This window comes from Narcine bancroftii, chromosome 6, assembly GCF_036971445.1.
Source record: "Narcine bancroftii isolate sNarBan1 chromosome 6, sNarBan1.hap1, whole genome shotgun sequence".
In the NCBI taxonomy this organism is placed as follows: domain Eukaryota; kingdom Metazoa; phylum Chordata; class Chondrichthyes; order Torpediniformes; family Narcinidae; genus Narcine; species Narcine bancroftii.
In genome coordinates, this window is record NC_091474.1 from 168174740 (window position 1) to 168199289 (window position 24550).

General features: G+C 42.1%; 1 long non-coding RNA gene across 1 annotated transcript in view; it reads right to left on the reverse strand.

Annotated features, from left to right (window-relative positions):
* Window positions 1–417: 417 nt before the first annotated feature.
* The window catches only part of LOC138737654 (uncharacterized), a 28555-nt gene continuing 4422 nt past the window's right edge, over window positions 418–24550 (reverse strand). The window contains exons 2-3 of the long non-coding RNA XR_011341110.1: window positions 2734–2819; window positions 418–718 (exon numbers count right to left, since the gene is read on the reverse strand). This is a non-coding gene — a long non-coding RNA (uncharacterized lncRNA). The remainder of the gene's footprint in view (window positions 719–2733; window positions 2820–24550) is intronic.

Genomic DNA, 24550 nt, shown 5'->3' on the forward strand with positions numbered 1-24550 from the left:
TCCCATGCTGACTGTAAGGAGTTTGTACGTTCTCCCAGTGTCTGCGTGGGTTGTCTCTGGGGCCTCCGGTTTCCTCCCACCATTCAAAAATGTACCAGGATGTAGGTTAATAGGGTGTAATTTTGGCAGCATAGTCTTGTAAGGCCAAAATGACCTGAAACATTGCTGTTAAATTTAATCTACAAGAAGTGGTGACTTAAGAAACCAGCCTCTATCGTTAAGGGCCACAATTATCCAGGCGATGCCCACTTCACTCTGCTACCATCGGGAAAAAGGTACAGAAGTCTGAAGACCAACACTCAGTGGCAAAAAGACAGCTTCTTCCCCTCTGTCATCAGATTTCTGAATGAACTATAAACCACAGACACTACCTCATTTTTTCTTTATCCAGCATTATTTTTATTGATTTATGGATTATATAAATGTTTGCATTGTAATGCTGCCACAAAGCAAGACATTTTGTAATGTGTTCCTGACAAATTCTGATTCTAAAATACTAATGGCTCAGAGCATTGAGAACACCTGCGGCAACTTATGTCTGACATAACATGGAACAGGAAGATCACTCCAGCTAACACAGAGAGAGAATATTCAATCACACACAAGATGGGTTCTCAGCTGATACCTTCCGATGCAGTTCAAACTGCTGGCCTGGTAATCGCAAGACAATCGCCCTGGTTCTGGAGCCTTTTGGAGATGTTGAGGGTTTCCTTTCACTCTGTACATATGCAGAAAAATAGGAGCGTCAACTGAAGGGGTTGAATTCATAATTTCAAAAAAAATATAGATTTTAAATAATTTCATCAAAAATGCATGCTGTGTGCAAGTGTTTAAGTTTTGGCGAGTTTTTTAAAGAGACCACCACGGAGTCGATGGGTTTTTTGATATCAGTTTGTAAAGCTTGATGAATTTAAAAGCACCCAGATTCATCAAAATAATATAAAAATGGAAAATATTGAAAATATTCAGCAAATCAGGCAGCATTTGTGGAAAGAGAAGTAGAATTGATGTTTCAGATTAAAGATCTTTCATCAGTCAAATTTTCTCTCCTTCCAAGTCCCGATGAATAGTCTTTGACCTGAAATATTACTTTGTTTCTTTCCTCACAGAAATTGCCTGGCTTGTGTTTTCAGCCTTGTCTCTTTTGATTTTAGATTTATTTTAATCTACAGCTTTTTCAAATTTTCTGTTTTTTTTTTAAATATATATATTTAGAACCAAATTGATAAATAAATAAATAAATAGAAAGTTTAAAAATGATATGCATGACCAGCAACAAACAGAATCAGATCTCCATTGTACTGCTTGCATATATTTTTTTTAAATAAATGACTTCATTGCTTTAATGAAGCACTTCAATTAAGATACGAATGATTTGTCAGTTCGAAGAATAGCTTGTCCAGTGCCAGCATGGTCATGACACAATATATCTAGAAAGTTTTGAAATGGAATGGAATTGATGAGCTTGCAGACAGCAAAAGGACTATTTTACCGAATACGATGAAGTATATTCTGTACTCTTTTGTGTGCAAATGATCAGAATAACAGAGTAGGGTCGTGACCGGTCTTGGCATCATTAACTCAAAAAAAATTCAGAACAAAAAACTGCTAGGATAAGCATCAAAGGAAAATGGGTGCACAATAATTTCTCTGCCATTATGCATTACTGACATCAATTATTGTGGTTCATTTTCATGTTTCTTACATCCTAATATGATGAGATTGAAAGTAGGATCAGAATCTTTAATGAAAAATTAATAAAATGAATAATAAAAAAATCAAAAATAAAACACTTCCAAATGGTGAACTGCAAGATACTTATTTCAAGTCGAGAGTTATGGTATAAGAATTTCAGTGATTTTTGAGGAACATTGCTGGGGTAACAGTTGGGGATGGATAAGGAAGGTTTATTTCATTTGGGCAGAGGCAGCTGAGGAGGAACCCAGTGGGGGGGGGGCCAGTGGCGGGGGGGGGGCAGTGGGGGGGGGGGCCAGTGGCGGGGGGGGGCCAGTGGCGGGGGGCCCCGGTGGCAGGGGGGCCCCGGTGGCGGGGGGGGCCCCGGTGGCGGGGGGGGCCCCGGTGGCGGGGGGGGGCCCCGGTGGCGGGGGGGGCCCCGGTGGCGGGGGGGGGCCCCGGTGGCGGGGGGGGGCCCCCGGTGGCGGGGGGGGCCCCCGGTGGCGGGGGGGGGCCCCCGGTGGCGGGGGGGGCCCCCGGTGGCGGGGGGGGGCCCCCGGTGGCGGGGGGGGGCCCCCGGTGGCGGGGGGGGGCCCCCGGTGGCGGGGGGGGGCCCCCGGTGGCGGGGGGGGCCCCCGGTGGCGGGGGGGGCCCCCGGTGGCGGGGGGGGCCCCCGGTGGCGGGGGGGGGCCCCAGGTGGCGGGGGGGGCCCCCGGTGGCGGGGGGGGGGGCCCCCGGTGGCGGGGGGGGGGCCCCCGGTGGCGGGGGGGGGGGCCCCCGGTGGCGGGGGGGGGGGCCCCCGGTGGCGGGGGGGCCCCAGTGGCGGGGGGGCCCTTTGGCGGGGGGGGCCCAGTGGCGGGAATGAGAATTAAGCCAGGGCTCCCATCTCAGGTGACTATAACAGACCCTCTAACACTGTCTGGATGTGGAACAGGAATGTTATTATTGATGTCCTAAATATGGTTTTCCTCATTGAAAATTGCTTAAAACGTACTAGGTCCAAATTGACCTTCTAATTTCTTACACTGAAATAGTAAATATCTTTCAGGATTTACATACCTGTAGGACAAAGTGAGATGTCGAAGGTCAAGAGAGGTTTCAAGTGAGCTCAAGTCATTTTCTTTTCTGCTTCATGCAGCTGGGGTCTGGGAAAAGTCGAGTCTTTTATTAGCATGTGCAAAATTCTTGTTTTAGTTCCCTACCAGGAATGTTTGACACTCAATCACTAAAGAAAAAAGGCTTTGAATATTTGAGATATCCTGATGAGAGTCCACAGGACTGAACTTGTTCACTCATGTGTGCCTGAAAAGTCTCTCAAGAATGACAAGTTTCCATCCCCTTTTGCTTTCGGAGTCAAGTATCCATCTAGATATTGCTTAAAGATGAATGTCTCCATCATCCACTCAGACAGTGCATTCTTCATTTCAACTGCCTTCTGGATGAAAAGAAAATACCCCCTAGAGCTCTTTTAAGTCTCTTACCCTTTACCATAAACCTATGCATTCTAGTTTTAGATACCTCTGCTGAGGATAAAATTCCTACAAACTACTTTATCTATGCCCCTAATAATGGTGTGTAACTTCATATGGTCCCATCTCAGTGTCCTCTGCCCCAAAGAGAAGAAATGTAGTCTATCCAGTCAATCCTCTTAACAGAAACACCATCCCAGGCAATGTCCTGGCAAATATCCTCTTCACTCACTCCACTGCAATAATAACCTTCTTCCAGGGTGGCAACCAATACTGCACACCGTTCTTAAGCTGTGACTTAAACAATGTTTAATCAAGGAGTTCCATAACCTCTCTGCTCTAATAATTTATGCCTTGGTTACTGAATGGAGGTATTCCATTTGGTTTTTTTATGACTTTATATGCTAGTTCTCCTTCTTTTCCTGGAGCCCCTATTTCTCAATACTCCATAAGCCCCTTTCTTTTCCTGGAGCCCCTATTTCTCAATACTCCATAAGCCCCTTCCATTCATAGTGCATGATCTATCCCAGTGGTTTTCAAATGTTTTCTTTGGAATCACTTTAAGTATTCCCTATGCCATAGGTGCTCTGATTAGTAAGGGATTGCTTAAGGTGATATGTGAGTGGAAAGAAAAAGTTTGAAACTCACTGTTTTAATCGTACCTAATTGACTTGTTATGTGAATGGTTTCATAACTCCAGAGGAAATGGGGCCCATAACAATTTTTTCACAAGCAAAATATTTTGGTAACAATTGGGTCTAGAGCAGTGATCCCCGACCTTCTCACCTTAAGCAATCCCTTACTAATCACAGAGCATCTACGGCATAGGGATTACTTAAGGTGGTAAGTGTAGGAAAAAGTTTGAAAACCACTGATTTTTGTCTTCTCAAAATATATTGCCAGAAATTTAGCAAGATTAAATTCCACTTGCCATTGCTCCACTCATCTGAGCAAATAATCAATATTATTATCTAGCCCATGATTTTTTTAAATCATACCTCCTAAATTTGTATCCAAATTGTTAGTGTGTGTACAGTAATCAGCAGTAGTGTCCCAGCATTGATCCCTGTGGTGTACCACTGCCTGCAGGCTTCCCATAATAAAACAGCCCCCATCATCACCTCTGCTTTCTAATACCAAGTCAATTTTGGATCTACTATTGTCCTTGCATTCCATAAGTTCTACCTTTTGGACCAGTGTCCGATAGGGAATCTTGTCAAGGACCTTAGTAATGTCTATGTGCACTACATCAACGACACTGCCTCCATCAATTCATTTTGTTACCTATTTGAGAGATTCCATCAAATTGGTCTGGCATGATCTCCCCTTAACAGTACAATGCTGACTATCTTTAATTAGTCCCTGCCTTTTGAAATGCAGTTCAATCAATCCTCTCCCTCAGATTTGTTTCTCTTGTAAAGTTATTTAATCTTGCCAAGAAAATTCATGCTTTTTTCTTCATTAAAAGATTTTCCATTCACTCTTTGACATAATTTATTTTGAATTTGGCAGCAGATAAAACTTTTAGGTTCAAATTCATCTTGATGATGGAGTATAAATCCCTTTTACCAAGAAGATAAATTAAACTTACATCATCTCAACCTGGGTCCTTGCATTTTCTCAAATGCAGCTTTTTAGCTTGACAATGACTTGCTTCCAATTTGTAACCAATAAGGGGAATGTGGTGCCTGTGGACTCTGCTGAAGTTGAAACAGGAGGGGCTTCACAAGGCATGGGGATGGATGGTGCAGGAAGTGATATGTCCCTTCAACTTTTTTCTCACTAAGTATCTGCTTCCCTGTATAAACACTCACTGTCACCCCATTGCTGCTTCTTGAATGGTTTGAATGGTCAGGGGCTTTTCAAGTCATTTGAACATTTCCTTGAGACTATCCCTTTGTCCTCCTCCATTGCCTTAAGAAGGATGGGAATAGAGCAGTGGTTTTTCAAACTGCCCCCCTAAGCTCGCATTCCACCTTAAGTGATCCCTATGGCTCAAGTGCTCTGTGATTAGTAAGGGGATTTGCTTAGGGTGGAATGTGAGAGGGAAGGGCATGTTGAGAATCACTGCTCTAGACCCAATTGTTACTGAAATATTTTGCTTGAGGAAAGTTGTCATTGGCCCATTTCCTTTGGAGTTATGAAATCGTGCACATAACAAATCAATTAGGTACAGTTAAAACAGTCATTTTCAAACTTTTTGTTTCTATTCACATGTCAACTTAAGCAATCCCTTACTAATCACAGAGCACCTATTAGCATAGGGATTGCTTAAAGTAGAATGTGAGTTTAAGGGGAGCAGTTTGAAAACCACTGCAGCAGTGTCTGTTCTGAAGTCTTGAGTCATAGTAGGGAAGTTGTCTTGTGAGAGGATGCTGGCAGTAGTGTTTTGTACATAGACTTTGCAGGATTTTACTGCTATGAAGAGCCTCCTGACATCCCGGCAGTGGTTGTTCACACAGGAATGACCAAAACAGCAGAAGTCCGTATCTGTCAGTGAGTTCAGATAGCATATACTGGCTGTGTGTATTCTCTGCATCGTATTCATTAGCCCATTGGTTGCAGGTCAGTTTGGACTGCAGGTGTTCCAGGAAAATGAAAGGGGGGTCTAAGGGATGAAATGTCAGAATGGGAATGGCACTCTCATTCCAGTTCCAAGTTTTTTTTTTTACACAGCATTCATTCTGGGAAAATGGGAATAGTTTCCTGGAACGCAGCGGCTGTAGAAAGAAGTCATAATTGGTTTGTTTATTCTGCCAGACAATTTGGTAGATTCCGTGGGAAATCTATGTTGACCTATTTATCATGGATATCTTCAAAATCTTGCTCCAGCAGGGTGTGGTACCCATTTGTTTCAAACAGGTGCCAGTCATACCAGTGTCCAAGAAGAGAGTAGTAATGAGTACCAACCAGTAGGACTTGCACCAGCAATGACTGTGTTTTGAAAAGCTGGTTTTGAAGCATATTGGCTCCTGTCAGAGTGGTAAAATAGATCCATTCCAATTCACCTAATGTAGCAACAACTCTATGGTGGATGCCATCTCATTGGTTCTATACAAGATCCTGATGATGCCTTCATCAGGATGCTCTTTATCGACAACTGAACAGCTTTTAATACCAGTATCCTGTCAAAACTGATTAGCAAAATCTAAGACCTGGGACTCAACACCCCACTCTGTAATTCAATCATGGACTTCCTCACCTCCAGATCACAATCAGTGAGGATTGGTAAGAACATCTCCTCCACAATCTCCATCAGTATTAAAGAACCACAGAGCTGCGATCTTAGCCCCCTGCTCTACTCACTTTACACTTGCAACTGTATGGCTCAGTACGACAGTAACACCATCTACAAATTTGCTGACAAAACCACAGCAGTGGGTTTTGTAAAGAAAGGTGATGAATTAATAGACAGGATGGAGATTGAAAACTTGGCGGAATGTTGCCCCAACAGCAACCAAAATATCAATATCACCAAAACCCTGGAGTTGATTGTTGACTTCAGGAAGGGAAAACCAAAGGTTTACAATCCAGTGATCATTGGAGTGAGCAAATTTAAGTTCTTGGGAGTCACTATCTCAGAAGTTCTTTCCTGGACCCAACACATCAATGGAATCATGACGAAACCTTGTCAGCACGTCTACTTCCTTAGGAGTTTGTGGAGGTTTGGTCTGACACATGAAACCCTGGCAAATTTCTACAGAGGTGTAGTGGAAAGCTTGCTGAGCGGCTGCATCACAGTCTAGTCTGGGAACACCAATGCCCCTGAGTGTAAAACCCTCCAAAAGGTTGGAGACACCACCCAGGATATTGCAGGCAAAACCCTCCTCACTGTTGAGTACATCTGCAGGGAACACTGCCATTGGAGAGCAGCAGAAATCATTGAAGACCCTCATCACCCCGCACATGCTCTCTTCTCGCTGCTGCCATCAGGAAAGGGCTGTAAGTGCTACAAGACTCACACCACCAGGTTCAGGAACAGCTGCTACCCCTCCACCATCAGGCTTCTCAACAACAAACTCAATCAAGGACTCATTTAAGGACTCTTATTTGTGCACTTTATTGATTTTGTTTTATTCCCTCCATATTGCAGACATTTTGTTTACATTTGTTATCTGTATACATTTGTGTATAATTTTTTTTTGCACTGCCAGTAAGTAGTAATTCTGCTTCGCCTGCAGGAGAAAGAATCTCAGGGTTGTATATAATGTCATGTATGTACTCTGACAATAAATCTGCAACTGAAATGTAACCACATTTGCCTGCTGCAGGTAGCCTGTATGATTGAAGCATACAAGAGGACTGGTATTGCTGCTGCCTGGTTGACTATAAGCTTTGTTCAGGGTTTCAAATCCTGATCCTTCATTCTTCTCCTTCAATGGTCCATATGATTACATCAGATTAAGTCTTTTTCCTGATTTGGCACTGATTTGTCAACTCATCAGAGGGACCAGAGGGTGTTAGAAAGGCAACTGGATTCTGTGCCCCTAATGAGAGTTGCTGTGGTAGAGTAAAAGAATTGTACTCTGCATCTGTCACATGCCAGCTTGCTGTTAGCTTGATACTGACAACAGCTCTCATTGATGTTAGTAATCCTCAAACACAAAAATGGAATTAAAAGAAGTCCTCATATTAGTATAATGCTTTTAAATATATTTTAGATGTAATTTGATAACAAGGATAGGATTCCTCGTGTCCTCACCTACAGCCCCACTAGCCTCAACATTCAATATATCCTCCTCTGACATTTCCCCCACTTACGACATGATCCCACCATTAGACACATATTCACTTCTCCACCTCTCTGCCCTCTGCAGGGACCACTCCCTCTATGAGTCTTTTTCCTCTTCTCCCTCCCCATCAATCGTCCCCTTGGTACCTAACCCTGTGACGGCAGGAGATGCTCCACTTGCACCTATATCTCCCTCACCACGATTCAGGGCTTCATCCAAGTGAAGCAACATTTCTCTTGTGAATCTAAAGGGATCGTCCACTGAATCTGGTTCTCCCATGTGGTTTCCTCTGTATTGGAGAGACTGGGCACAGACTGGGAGGTCGGCTCTGACCATCCTGGTGACCTACAGGGCCAAAAATCCACATGGATCACACAGTGGCCACCCATTTCAATTTCCCATCCCATTCCCTTGCTGATATGTCTGTCTATGGTCTCGTGCACTGCTCTTTCCCCTCCCACCACCCCCCACTTTTTCCCTTCTGTCTCCTTTATAGAGATAAAATCAATCCTCACTCCTCCTATGATATCTTTTAGTTGGTCTGGACTCCTCCTCTAGCCAGCACTGTCTCTATTCTGAGATTTCCTGTTTTTTTTGTTTATTCTTTGCATATTCCTTGAAGAAAGGCTTGGGCCCAAGACAACATTGTCAATATACCTTTATCTCCTATGAACATTGCAAGTCTGGCTAAATTCATCCAGCATTTTGATGTGTCTTTACAACAATCACAGCCTCTGCAGACTTTTATGTTTCACTCATTTGAGTTGATCCTATGCAAAATCTCTTCAAGGGATGCCCAACCTGAAGAAGTGCCCCTTCTCTCTTCTGAGGGATTTCTGGGAGCGTCTCTCTCACTCTTGCCCATCTGCACTGCCTGTTGCTCTCCAGCTCCAAGACCATATTGTCACCCAGACTCGCTTCCACAGCCATGTGTCTTTCCTGGCTACTCGCCTCCACCATCATCTGGTGCAATGTGGATTCCATCTCCAGTTCTGAGCCTCCCAGTTTGGCCCTCACCAGGATCTTTGGTACTTGTGCTGCATTGATTCCTGCTCTTCTCACTTCTCCCGCCTTATTGTATGGGCTATCCTCAGCTTGATGCACGGGTACCAGTGGACCCTCGTTCTCTTGTTACTACAGTGCAGTTCTTACTTGCCAGACTTGTCACAGACCTCTCTTACACTTCATACTCCACTCTGATCTTCATGTTCAACTTTTGATTTCATGCATACCTGGCATCCATCAAGGATCAGAAGCTAGCATCCCTGGAGATTGCTGCCTTGGTGACCTCCCACATGGGTCTCTACACTGGCTCTGGTGGTTTACAGTTCAGCTCCCGACACTGGCCTCCAAATTGGCCATGGCGATCTACAGGACAGAGCCTCTGACGCGATCTCCCACCCTGGTCTCAGTGACCTTTAGGACCAAGTTCACAACATGAAATTTCACCGTGAACTCTCTGGCCCATACGACTGAATTTCAGACACGTATCTCAGTCTCTGCCCCGGTGACCTACAGAACGGAACATCCAACATGAACTTTCACCCTAAACATAGAGGCCTACAGGACTGAGCATCAGACATGGGTTTCTACACTGGCCCCTGGACCTATATCCACTGCAAATTCCTACCCTGGCTCTGGAAACACATGGGGCTCTATCTGTTCACCCTTACCTCCCTCCCTTGGACCCTTATTACCCTCAACCTCCTGATCCACCTCCTCCCCTCCTGACCCTCCATCGCAGTGAACCTCCCTTCAATGCCTGCCTGGTGTTCACCATCCCCTCTTGGAGAACTGAACATTTTGTCCTCAATAAAGGCCTCCCCTTCATCCCCTTTCACCCACACCTCAACGAGTTCCATGCATGCCATGATGCTGAATTCTTCTTTCGTTGGCTCCATCTTCATGCCTACTTCCACAACCATGATTCTCCAACCCCCACTATAGACCTCTCACCTTAAAACTTCTTCCACCTCTTGGACACCTCATTCTGATCTACTTCCTTCTCTGGACCTATATAATTCCAACTGCCACCATGAAATCAACTGTATCACTACTCCCTCACTCATTCCAATCTCACCCCCTTGGAATGCCTGACCCTCCACTCTGCAGACAAGGATGGCACTGTTGAGGACTGGTACACAGGTGTCTATCTGGATGAAGCCAGATGACAACTCTCAGATACCTCCTCTTACTTACCCATCCAACAGGACCCCACAAACCACAATCATGCACCATCTCTGAACTCATCATTTATGGCACAGCCTCCAACCTAATCATTTCCCAACTTAGCACTGCCCATTTCTACCTTCTACCCAAGATCCACAAACCCAATTATCCAAGCAGGCCCAATGTCTCTGCATGGTCCTACCCCACTGAATTGGTTTCTGCTTACCTTGACTCTTTTTGACCCCCTGGTCCATTTTCTCGCCACCTACATCTGGGACTCATCATACATCTTCCATCATTACAACTTCCAGTTTCCTGAACTCGATCGTCTCGTGTTTACCATATACACCTATGTTTACCATATATACCAATCCCTATACACTTCCATCCCCCAAACCAAAGGACTCAAAGCTCTTTGTTTTTTTTTCTGGAGAACAAACCCAACTAGTTTCCACCCCTCTCCCCAAACACTCCCACCACCACCCTCCTCTAGCTGGCAGAATTTGTCCTCACCCTGAATATCCTTTGACTCAACCCACTTTCTCCAGGTCAAAGGGGTAGCCTTGAGTATAGGCATGGGCCCCAGCTATGTCTACCTTTTTGTTGGCTACAATCTATACAATAACCCTACACAGGCATGGCCCCTCAACTCTTCCTGCACTACATCGATGACTACTTTGGATCTGCCTCATCCACCCATGTTGAGCTCGTCGACTTCATCTATTTTGCTGCCAACTTCCACCCAGACCTCAGATTCACTTGATCCATCTCTAGCAACAGTCTCCCTTTTCTCAATCTCTCTGGTTCCATCTCAGGAGACAAATCTTGTCAGATATCTTCAACAAACCCATCAACTCCCACAGCTACCTTGACTACACCTCTTCCTACCTTGTCACCGGTAAGGATTCCATTTCATTCCCTCAATTCCTCTGTCTCCATCGCATCTGCACACAGGACATGGACTTCCATGCCAGATCATCAGAGGTGTCCTCCTACTTCAAACAATGTGGCTTCTCCTCTACCACCATCAACTCGGCCCTCACCTGCATATCCTCCATTACCCGCACATCTGCCCTGGCCCCGCCTCCAAGCGCAGCAAGGACAGCATACCTCTTGTCCTCACCTACTACCCCACCAGCCTCCACATCCAACACATTCTCCTCTGCCATTTCTGCTATCTACTTTGTGATCCCACCACCAGACACTTATTCTCCTCTCTAAATATGGTAGGCGAAAAGAATCATGGTTGACAAAAGAGGTAAGACAGCTAGTTAAGAAGAAGAAATAAGCATGCATAAAGTTTAGGAAGTAAAAGATAGGAAGGGCTCATGAGAATTATATAGTAGCCAGGAAGGAACTTAAGAAAAGACTTAGGAGAGAAAGAAATGGACATGAGAAGGCCTTGGGAATTAGGATTAGGGAAGACGCTAAGACATTCTATGCATACATGAAGAATAGAAGGATGACAAGAGTGAAGGTAGGTCTGCTTAAGGAAAAAGGAGGCAGCATGTGCCTGGAAGAGATAGGAGAGGTCCTAAATGCATACTTTGCTTCAGTGCTCACCACAGAGAAGTACCTTGCTTAATGTGAGGTCAGAATAGAACAAGCTTATGTGATGGAGCATGTTGAGGAAGAGGAAGTGCTGAATCTTCTTAACATTTGGACTGATGTCCCTGGGACTGGATGAGATGGACCCCAGGCTACTACAAGAAGCAAGAAAAGAGTTTGCTGTGGCATTGTCAATCATCTTAGTGACTTCCCTAGCCATGGGGGAGGTACTGGAGGATTGAAGAAGAGTAAATGTCTTCCCCCTCATTTAAAAGAGGTAATAAGGAGAATCTTGGGAATTATAGACCAGTGAATCTTGTGTCAGTGGTGAGCAGACTGTTTGAGAGGCTTCCTAGGGACAGGATTTATGAGCATTTTGGCAAGCATAGTCTTCTCAAAGATAGTAATAGGATTGTGAAATGAAAGTTGTGCCTCATGAGCCTAAATGCAATTTTTGAGAAAGTAACAAAAGAAATTGATGAAGGTAGTGCAGTAGATGCTGTGTATAAGGCATTTGACCAAGTTCCCCACAAAAGACTCACTCACAAAGTCATAAGTCATGATATCCATTGAACCTTGGATGTTTAGATTCAGAATTAACTTGCCAACAGAAAGAAGAGGGTGGTAGTAGATGGAGATACTCTGTCTGGAAGTCCATGACTAGAGGAGTTCTGAAGGGATCTGTTCTGAGACGCCTGCTTTTTGTGAATTTTATAAATGACCTGGATGATGAACTAGAGTGATGAGTCAGTAAGCGTACAGATGACATGAAGGTTGGAAGTGTTGTTGATGGTTTAGAAGATTGCCATAGGTTACAACAGACAGAATTCTGATTTGGACGGAAAAGTGGTAGATGGTGTTCAATTGGGATAAGTATGAAGTGATGCATTTTGGAAGATCGTGCTTAAGGTGGAGTTCATGGTTAATGGCAGGATTCTTAGCAATGTGGAAGAACAGACGGATGCTGGGGTCCAAATCTATGGATCTCTCAAGGATTCCATGCATGTTGATGTTAGTTAAGAAGGCTTGCAGTATGCTGACATTCATTGGTCATAGGATTGCATTTAACATTGCAGCTCTATAAATCTCTCGTTAGTCCACACTTGGAATATTGTCTTCGGTTCTGGTTACCATTACAGGAAGGATGTACAAGCTTTGGGGAGGGTGCAGAGGAGATTTACCAAGATGTTGCCTGGATTGGAGAAGGTGTCTTATGAGGCAAGGTTAACAGAGCTTGGGCTTTTCTCTTTGGAGCAAAGAAGAATGAGAGGCGACTGAAGAGAGGTTTATGAGAGGTATTGAAAGGGTGAACAGCCAGTATATTTTTCCCAGGGCAACAGTAGCAAATACCAGAGGACATCTGTTTAAGGTGAGGGTATGAAAGCTCAGGGGAGATATTGGGGGTACATTATTTTTTGTACAGAGTGCTGGGTGCCTGGAATGCATTGGTGGGGTTGGTGGTGGAAATTGATACAAGGCTAATTAAAAGACTCTTAGACAGGCACATGATGCAAGAAAAATATAGGGTTATGTGTTTTTGGTAGAGAAGGTTCAGAATGTTGAGTAGGTTAATATAAGTTGGTAGAATATCATGGGCCAAAGGGCTTGTACTGTGTTGTAATATTCTATGTTCGAATATGCTCACTTCATCATCTGACTTTTCTTGTAACTTTTAAGCTTTTTTGTCAGTGCAACTACAAAATGCAGAAAGAAAAATTAAAAAAAAAAAGTAAATTTTATTAAGAATCTGGTTTTACATATGTTTTGGTCTTGCTCATCGTTAGAAAACTATTGGAAATAAATTTTTAACAGCTTTTCAACTATACTCCAGGTGAAGCTTCAACCCAATCCAAAGACTGCTCTTTTGGGGTTATTGACTCAGACATAAGGAGTTTTTCTGTTACCTTTTCAATGTGGCCTTCTCTACATTATTGGCTAGAAGAGCCAACCTATTCAAATGGAAAGACATTAGACCTCCAACAGTGTTTCAGTGGTTTTCTCATATTATGTCTTGTCTGAACCAAGAAAAAAATAGATATCATGTATTTGATTCATCAGTGAAATTTGAAGATGTTTATCTTATTTTCATGATGTAAATGTTTCTTATATGATTAGATGTATTTACTCTTCCAGATGAGATACAGTCTTACTTTTTTTTTTGATTTGCAGTAGGAACCAAAAACTACAGAATATATATAACCCTCAGAGTAAGCTGCTCAACTGTTTTGTTAGTTTTTTTCTTATTTTTAATTAGAGTAGGTTAAGTATTTTTAATTTTTTTTAATATATAATACTTTTGATGTTTTATTTTCATCCATTGCAGTGAAGGGGAACCAAATTTATACTGTCTGAAGTTTTATCTTTATACACGTGATACTGTACTTGCAGTTTTGTTCCCTTTTCTTCATTGTATTTTATTTTTTATAAAAACTAATAAAAAAAATTGAAGAGTAAGAATCTGGTTTGACTGGCTTGATCCATATTGATAGCAACATAAAGCTGTTGTTTCTACAATTTATTCCTTTTTGAATAGGGCATGTACCATTAAACAAATAAATCACTCAGGACTCAACAGTATGTATTGGCTAGCCCTCTGCAATTGAGCACTAAACTTTGTTGCCTTTGACTTTCCAGGATTATTCTGTTCCATAAGAAGGTTTCACTGCTTAAGCAATATTATCGTGCATTTTCTTCCTGAATTATTCAGAGTAATTGTTATGTGCAAAATATCCTCAAGCTCTCCTCTGACAGCTCACAACCCCAGGATGAGATCTTTTATCAGAATCTTACCAAGAGCTCTCATCGCAGCTTGTTGATATATTGAAATTATACATGCTGAATTAAAACGGGTGAGTCCAGTAAAGATAGCAGAGAAACTGAAGAATGATTCAAGGGGACAGCTCCTGGAAACAGGCATAGGAGATAGACTGTAAAACAATGCTGGAGAAATTCAACAGGTCATGTAGCAAAGATAAAGATGCATAACCAAAATTGCGAGCTTGTGTCCTTAATTAATGCATGACAAAATGTGAGGAAGCGCCTAAACAGGTGGTATGTACACCTCTGTGAAACTCCTGTCCATGACACTCTCTGCCATAGTTTGTAAGAGACTTTCACATGGGCAAACCAGGCACTTGCCTAAATTGAGCATGTGATTCATGATTGCGCGATCCTGAATTTAAAGAAGAACTCTGTGAATTTTGAGTAGGGTTATGACAAAGTGCTGCCCACACTTGTCTAAATTCACATTAGGAAGAAAAGGATCCAAAAACTGAATGATATTACAGGACTGAAACAGAAACAAAAGAAAAAAAAAGTACAACAAAGTTAAATAACCTATTGCAAGAGAAAGAAAGGAGAGAACCACAGAAAATAACATAAGTTATCAAGTTTTAAACTTCTTTGCCTTTTTACCATCTAGAAATTCTCATTCCTCAGCAGCTCACATAAAAGAAAAATGGAAAGATGTAAATTATAGACAAATTGGAAGTTCAGCCCTTTATTGACAAAAACAAACATAAGTTCCTCTAACGTGAATGGAAAATCAGAAATGATGTTAAACAAGTTACCAACTCGCTTGCTGATTTGGCTGTTACAAAAGATAATTTTCTCTCCATTTTTTAATGTGGTTCTATTTTATGTTTCTATGCTTCTATTTAAATAATACTCTTTGTTCTACCAAGATGCATCATTCCACATTGCAAGAAATGTCACACAATCGTCACTGGTCAACTTGTCTAAATCACCTTGAAGTCCATGTGCATCCTCCTCACAATTCCTAATCCACCTAGCTTCATGTTATTGATAAAGTTAGAAATATTATTTGGTTCCCTCATTCAAATCTTTGAGAAGCTGGGGTTCAGGCACTGACCCCTGAGGGTCTTTTAAAAATGTTAAATAAAATACTATAAATTAGATAAAGATGTGTTTCTTCAAGAGCTGCCTTTGACTTGAAAATATTGCTCAGTCTTTGCCACTACTGGGCCATGGCATGTTAGGTTGGAAGCCAGGTGGGTCTTAAACCAAAGAAAGGTTGAGAAGCACTGCTCTAATCATGATTTTCTACGCAGTAAAAGATTCATTTATTTCTACTCTCTGTTATCTGCCTAAATGAGGTGTCTGCACTATTGCAACACTTTTTTCTGCATTAGGATTACCGTGAATAATTATCATGTCTCTTATGCATATATTGTTAATTTAATTCAGTCAGTTTACTATTTTCGTTTTTCTCTATCGGTACCTGTTCTTTATAGGTACCTGGGGCATATGTACATTGTGTATGACAATAAACTATCTCTAAAAAGCAATTCAAGATTTAATTTATTGTCATTATAATAAAACAGTGTCCTATGACACAAAATTGCTTTTGCCTGCAGAATTGCCATCAGGAGAAATTGCCTGAAGCACCTCTGACAGTCAGAGAAAGAGAAGCAAAAAGAGCTCCCCCCAGAGTCACCAAGTGTCCATAGATTCTCTCCCACAGCCTCCACAGCCTCGCAGAGTCCAGCCCAAACCCGAGCTCCAGATTCGAACCTCTGACAGAATCAGCAACCCCTCAACACCTTTGGCACCCCTTCACATCCCAGTTCTGATACCTGGTACCCCTTCAGCCAGTCTCCAGCAGTCTGCAGTATGGTGCGAGTCCCCAGACAGTAGTCTCCAACAACCCACTGCCTCCGTGGGTTCCTCACCTCGAGTTGCCAGCAGCTCGCTGTGTGTGTGAGTCTTTTAGCCACAGAGCCCCCTCACTGGTCCTCCACCATTGGCCTTCTCCTCTGCTTTTCCTTCTCAGACAGGGGGGGGGGGGGGGCGGGGGTGTGATTTCCTTGTTTTCTGAAACTCTGCGGAAGTCCTCTGCTTCCTTGGAGTCCGCAACCCCTTGTGTCTGCTGCTGATCAGGGACACCGCCATCTTGGGTGCAGACCCCGCGGTCGCGGGATTTTAAATAAAACCACTGTCAGCTCCTTTAACAGGCCATTCAAAGCCTGTACAGAGCAGATGGCAGTTGACTGGGAGCACTGTATCTCCGCTCTTCGCTCTCCGTGCGTCCACACTAGTGGTAACCTTGCTGTTATGGCAGCTCTGGCAGCGCTGCCTTTTTTGTAATACCACAATATATTCTCAACTTGTACCACAATATTACCATTTTAATTTTGCACATTAACCTCCTATCAAAGGCCTTCTGAAAATTCAAATACAAACACCCACAAGTTGTTCCTTATCTGTTTGAGAAGTTACATTCCCTAAAAGCTTCAATAGGTTTCCTGGACAGACTTCCCTTTCACAAATCCACATTGTTTATCTATTTCTTTATAATTGTTTCCTGCTCTTTCCTCACTATTGATGGTGGGTTAACTGGTCTATAGTTCCCTATTTTCTTTCCTATATTTTTAATATCTTATAGGGTTACATTTGGCTCTCTCCAGTCAGCAGATCTTTATGTTAACTGGCATGAAGGCAGAATAAAAATATTTGTTTTATTTCACTTCAATTTCTTTGTATTCCCTTCTCTGACTGTAAGGATGACATTGGCCTTCACTAATATTATTCTATATACATAATTGTAGAAGCTTCTGCTGTCTTACGTTCTTTGCAAATTTACATGCAACTTCTCTTTTGCTCTCTTAATAACTTGTTCCCTTTTTGCTGGATTCTGAACTGCTCTAAATCCTTCAGTTTGCCAAATATTTTCTACAATCTTGCATCATTTCTCCTTGGATAAAATACATTTTTGTTGGAAGAAGCTGTTTCTCAGCCTGGAGGTTCCAGCTGATACCTGTATCTCTTTCCTGATGGGAGTAGGTGAAATATGCTGTGTGTGGGGTGGTAGCAGTCCTCAATGATTTTCTGTTCCCTCTTCAGGCAATGATCACAGTAGGGGAGACACCAGTGCTGCTCTTATGGTTATGGATTTTCCAATCCAATTTCTACAGCAACTGTAGAGTCAAGTTGTTATTCTCGCAGCTTCTCACCAGATTTTCCGCATCTTCTCTAAAGTGCAACTTTTCATTGTTGCTGATGAGGCCAATGACTGTTGTGTCATTTGCAAACTTGATGACTCTGTTGGAGTTAGATCTGGTATTGTAATCGTATGTCAATAGTGCGAACAGGAGCATGCTGAGCTCACATTTCTGAGGTGTCCTGTGAACATTTTCTATGCACGGTTTGATGAGAAGAACAGGCTGACATTGAAGAAAGTTCCATGTCCCTGATAATCCGGCCCCTGTATAGTTGCAGCCGAGGTGAGGAGAACTCTATCCAAGGTGAACCAACACAAGGCAGCAGGACCAGATAACATAACTGGTCGGGTACCGAAGGACTGTACAAAACAATTGATGGAGATTCTTACAGACACAGCACCCTTCTTTGTAACTGAATTCTAGACTTCCAAATGGAAAGACCACAGTATGACCAGTTTGACAGCAGAATGTTGAGCACCATCACAGCACAATTCAGGGAGTTTTCCTGCTGCAGATTTGGTTCACACGAACTTGATCATTTAACATAAATTCACTAAGCCATCAAGCACATATCCATCTGCACATGTTACAATAGTTCTGGTCATTTGTTTTTATATTCAAATTCTTCAGATTTATTGAAAGAAAATGAAGGTCAGGTGAGGAGTCTCTGCAAGATGGAATGGTGGTTTAAGTTTGATGATTCCTCAAACAGGCAAGAGCTGTGAATTAATCCATGCCTATTCAGCGAAAGGCAGACAGGAAGCCAATTATTCATCTTCAAGTAAAATCAAGTTTATTGTCATCTGATTGCACAAGTACAACCGGACGAAACAGCGTTCTCTGCTCCTCAATGCAAAACATGCAGACACATAACAACAAACAATGCACATGCCAGACAAACAAATGAATGAATATTATTTAATGAATGAGAGTTTTGGATGGTTACTGTGAGCAGTTCCTTTGGTCATTCAGCATTCTCATTGCTTGTGAATCCTATGCCATTCATTGGGTAAGCTTCCATATTACAGAGGGCGATCTCCAGCGATTTCACATGGTCGATGGCCCATTTTAAGTCCAACTTTATGCGATTAGCCTCCGGCGCACGTAGACTGACCTGAATCCTGTGATACAGGTGTCCCAGATCATGTCCTCTGTGTTTGGGTAGCTGACACTGACTAGAAGTTACACACTCATGCAAGTCCCCGCAGGGCCTGGAGGAATTTGTCACTGGATTCACTCGTTTTCTGTCTGCAGGTGGCCAGCATGTGCCTGGCGTATATTTCATTGACTGCACTGGTCCTTGAGTATGTCCATTGCCTCCCTGTATGTTGAGGTGTTCCTGATCATTGGGAAAACTCGATGTCCGACCTGGGAGAAGAGTACGTGCAGCTTGTTTGCTTCTGTGGCCACGATTCCGGAGGAATTTTGCAGAAAGGCATCAAAGCAGCGTAGCCAGAGTTCAAAGCAGTCTGAGGCTTCTGGTGATTGTGGGTCTACCTCCAGCTTATCAGGCTTCAAGCGTTGTTCCATTATTCGAAAAAAATGGTAAATAAAATTGATGCGCTATCAATACTCAAAAGACTGGAGTTACAGAACAATAGGCTTTTATTTATAATAAACTTGAAGGTCATCCTGTTCTGTGACCCAGGCTTTCTGGGAAGGGGTTATGGTGTTGGAGCCTTTATACAGGGCCAAGAGGGAGGAGCCATGGGTATAGTCACAGGACAGGGTGGAGCCAGGTTAATGAGTGTTTATTTTCTTACCACATAAAGCATGTAAACATGCTCAATCATCAGCCAAAAAGGAACAAACTGATTGTTAGCAGTGAGAATGATTCCTAAAGGAACTGCCAGTTTGAAATTAATACCATCAGCTGTGAAAGCTGCAAACGATCTGAAATGCAACTGTGAACAGAAATGAATGTTTGTCAGTCAAAATCCAATTTAGTCCTGCTGAACAGACGGACAGTGATGCCAATTATTTGCTTTTGAAAGTAGAGTGAGAGTGATAATGAGTGATTGATTCTTAATGTGCCTGATACCTATCCCATTTTTTAATGTTTGGAAGCAGTTCATTAGCTGTGCCAGTTTTTCTGCTGTCAAATCATTCCATTTATATTATAGACAGGTTCAGCAAGAGCAGGGAAGCTGCAAATGACAGACTGTTACAGCTATTTCAGTATTGTCAACAGGAATTGAAAACAGCACTAGTTGCACAAACCTATAAATGCACACTAAATTCAAAGCCTTGAATTTCCAATTAAATTGGGTCTTCTCACACTATTAACCTTTCTCAGTTATCTTAGTAATCGTGCCCAAGATGGTAAGGAAGGCACACAGCACTTGCTCAGTTTCATTGAGAGTCAGATTTCTATGCACAGAAACATGCCCTTTAATTTGTCCATGCTGACAAAGCTAGTCCCATTTGCCTGCAATTGGCCAGTATTCCTCTAAACCTTTCTTATGCCATTTGAATGTTACAATTGTCCCCACTTCCTCTGACTGCTCATTCCATGTACTAACCACACACAGTGTAGAGAAAGTTCCTCTCTCACCTTAAATCTATTCCCTCTAGTTTTAGATTAATCTACTCTGGGGAAAAAGGGCTATGAAAATGAGGCTGTCTTGTCCAAATTAGGAAGGCGGAATCTTACGCAGATTTTTCTGATGGGGCTTATTTCCTAATTCAAGATCCATGTTGGTCAAAGCCCGAGGGAAATATTCCTGTCCTCTGAAATCTTACCTATAACTTAATTTGGCTCATGGCTGTGACCCTCCTGCATGCATTCGCTTATGACCTCTTTCTTACCAGTTACCTTGTGCTCCTCCTCCTCCTTCCCCTCCACAGCTGTGACACTTTCTTCTCAAATGTTAATGGCCGGAGAAAACACCATGACAGTTATGTGTGGTATTATTAGTCAGTTAGCACCTCATACTCAAGAGGAGACTTCTTGTGAATTCCAAGTAACCTCAAGGTGTTGGCAAAGTTGCATCTTTGTCAGCTTTTAGCTTTACTCCCGGTTATTTTGTAAAATATGCTGCAATTGAACATTAGTTGTCAATGAAGCAAGTTTCTGAAAACTGGTTAGTAATTAATATCATAATTATCTTTTGAACCACCTGATGAATAACAGAACCTATCCAACCAGAATGTGAAATCAAATGATTTTAACTCCTGAATAGCAAAGACTTAATATTAAATGTTATATCTAAATATGTTTTGAGTTTCTTTTTCTATTCCTTTTCTCTCTTTCTTAATAAACCATTTCCCTTTCCTGATGTTCCTTTGAACCTAATTTGATTTTAGTTACTTTACTGTCATTGGTGAAGAAGATCCAGTCAGTTCCACAATTCACCAAAGGATTTTAAAAAAAAAACAATTTGTCAGCAAACAAAAAAAAACTTAAGCTTTAAATGTGCATAAAGCAGTATGCCTGACAATGCAGACCTGAGGTGCTTCATTGCAGAAAAATTTGGGCTAACCTTTAAATAATGCCCAAATATAATTGTTCAAAAATTAGGCCAATTGACAAATAAAAAAAGATGAAAGGTGTATTTGTTCTTGGTGTGCCCTTGTCATGCTACATTAATAGCATTTCATTGTACTCTCTTTCAAGCATCTGATTCTTTTGACTCTATTACATACATAATGCTACCCATTTTTCGTAACAAGATATGATAATCTATAGCCCAGGATGTGTCACAGAATTTAAAAAAAAACAAATTACTTTGGTCAATGCTTCATTCAAAGCTAAGAAATGTATAAAAAATGTGTTTTATGATTAAATGACGGTTCTTTAAAAAAGTAGGATGTTGAAGAAAGGAGAATATGGCAAAATGAAAGACAGTTGTTATATATTCAGGATACTGTAAACTATTTTGTAACCGCGTAAGAATACACCTTTCTCAGTGTAGTAAATGTGGTGCACCACAGGGGTGCATGTACATGTGAGTGTGTGAATAGTCTCCTGAGATGGTGGAAGGCATCAGTAAGTAAAGTCTCTTCTGTTATTTGAATCTTGCATCTTTAAGTTATTTAAAAATCCTCCCAAGTAACACAGAGACATAACATGGTGGCAGTGGTATCAGAGAACAGGAATAAAGCCATACAATTGATTGTAAGTCACTGAAATATGAAGGGGAAGATTGGAAAAAATATTACTGGAAAAAAAATGGCTGGAGCTACAGCAGTTCACCCAGTGATGGGCTGGGAGGCTGAAGGCATTGCTGAATCATTTGAAATGTTTCAGCAGAAGTGCAATTTAGCATTCAGAAGTTATTTTAAAAATGCAACACCAGAGGAGAAGGTCAGTTTTATACTTCTCTGGAAGGGGAGCAAGGCCTTAACTTGTTTAATAGCTGGGAGCTTACAAAGCTCTTTAGCCCTTGAACTAAGGGCTAAACATAGAATTAAATGCTATGAATTTCAAGGCTTAATGCAAGAGACTGATGAAATTGTTAATAACTTCCTCACTAGACTAAAAATTGTTGTTGCAAAATGCAGATTTAAGGATTAGTTGATCAACTAATATGGGGGATTGCCCTTCCCAAAGTGCAAAAGTCTCTGATAGGGAAGGATAGCATGAAGTTGGCTGGAACTATAGACACAACCAGAGCCTTCAAAGCCATGAGATTGCAAATGAAATCCCTATCTATGCAGACCCATCCAGAACAGAGAGAAGGAAGGATTGATGCTATAAAGAACACAATCAGAAAACTGCAAACCACCCCCCCCCCCCCACAAGACATGCAGAAAGTGCAGCAGACAACACCCCTTCAATGACCAAAACAAATGCCCTGTATATGGTTCTGAATGTAGAGCCTGTGGTAAAGCAAACCACTGGGCAAAGATGTGCAAGTCTGGTATGAAGAAAACAGTTATACCAGTGAATAAAAAAGACAGGAAGAAGATTCACCACATAAAAGGACTCTGACACCCAGATACTGGACATAAAATCCATACATCTCCACGAGATGTCGGATGAGATGAAAGAAGGAAGCGAGTTTCACACAAGGATCCAAATACAGAGGACAATCTAGAACAAGCATACAATATTTAACCTAAAGGTGAAGCTGGATACTGGATCACAATGCAACGTCCTTCCACTCAGACTCTACCACCAGATATTCCCAGAGAACATAATAAAAGGAAATCCAAAAGACAGTGCATTGGAAATAGCAAATGTCACATTAACGGCCTATGGTGGACCCATGATCAAGCAGCTAGGGAGAGCCAAGATTAATGGCTGCCAATAAAGGAAAGAACATCCTCCGTATGTTCTTCATGGTAGATGCAGACGGACCAGCAATTCTAGGTCTGGATAGCTGCCAGGAGTTGCAATTGATCTCTGTCAATTATGAGATCCAGATGAAATAGATCAAAAGAGACATCCCATTGGAGAATTGACCTCCAGTCACAAACAAAGCTGAGTTCATGGGCATGTACCTGGAATGCTTTGATGATTCAGTTGGATGGTTTGGAGACTTTGAATATCACATCACCATAGATCCAGACTGAAAACCAGTTGTCCCTGCACCAAGGAAAGGTCCACTGGAGCTTGAGAAGAAGCTGGAGCAAGAATTAAAGGACATGGAAAGGATCCAGGTCAGAGCCAAAGTAACTGAGCCAACTAACTGGGTAAATTCCGTAGGGGTCAAAGAAAAAACAAATGGCCAGTTGAGAATGTGTCTGGACCATAAAGACTTAAATCAAGCAATAAAAAGGGGTCACTACCCAACACCAACACTAGAAGACAATACAGTGGAACTAACAGAATCCAAAATCTTAAGCCAGCTAGATACTGGAATGTCAAACTAGATGAGGAATCAACACTACTAACAATGCTCAATACTCCATTTGATTGTTACAAGTTCCTGCGACTACCTTTTGGCCTAAAGGTGAGTCAAGACATGTTCCAACAGAAGATTGATGAGACCTACAGAGGGTGTAAAGGTGCGGTTGACATCATGGATGACATCCAGGTTTTTGGCAGAGATAGAAAAGCTCACGATCTTCATCTACATGAGGCCATGGAGAGAACAAGAGGAGCTGGAATTAAACTTAATGGAAACAAATGCATTATAAAAGAGAAGGATTGCCAATTCTTCAGAATGGTGTACACTCCCGATGGGGTAAACCCAAGCCCAGAGAAGGTTCAAGCCATTACTGAGATGGAGCACCCAAAGGACTAAAAGGAACTCAGAAGTTTCCTTGGGTTGGTCCAGTACATGAGTTCCTTCATAGCACATATGTCAGATGACACAGCAAACATTCTGTGTTGCTGAAGGAAATCGTGGAATTTCACTGGTCACCATCACATCAAAGAAGTTTTGACCAGCTTAAAGAAATAAAATGCAGAGAAGTTGAGTTGAGATACTATGATAGAGAAAAAGCCCACACTCTGCAAGTAGATACATCTATCAGAGGGCTTGGTGCAGCATTAGTACAAGAAGGAAAACCAATATATTTTACCTCAAAAGTACTAACAACAACGGATACCAGATATGCCAATGTTGAGAGAGATCTGTTGGTGGTTGTATATGGATGTGAGAAGTTTCACAAGTTTCTGTATGGAAGAAAGTTTATAATGGAAATTGATCATCGCCCACTGGAACACATCCAGAGAAAGAACCTAATCAAGACACCAGCTAGACTGCAGAGATTACTTCTACGACTACAATGCTACGACTTTGACTTAAAATACATACCAGGCAAAAGAGATGGTGTTTGCTGAGACCTTGTCACGACTTTCCTCGAATGAAAAATATGAAATGGAAGATACATCATCTTATCAGTGTGACCAGTAATAAATTAAGCCAGATCATAGAAGAAACCAGTAAGGATGATGTGTGGCAAATGCTTTCTCGATAGGTAATAGAAGGATGGCCAGAGAGGATAAAGAGGAAAAAGGGGGCGGTTTGGGCCACCTGAAAGGCCCTTCTAATAGACCAATATTGATGTATTGAAGGCTCTATCCTCTCTGGCCATCCTTCTATTA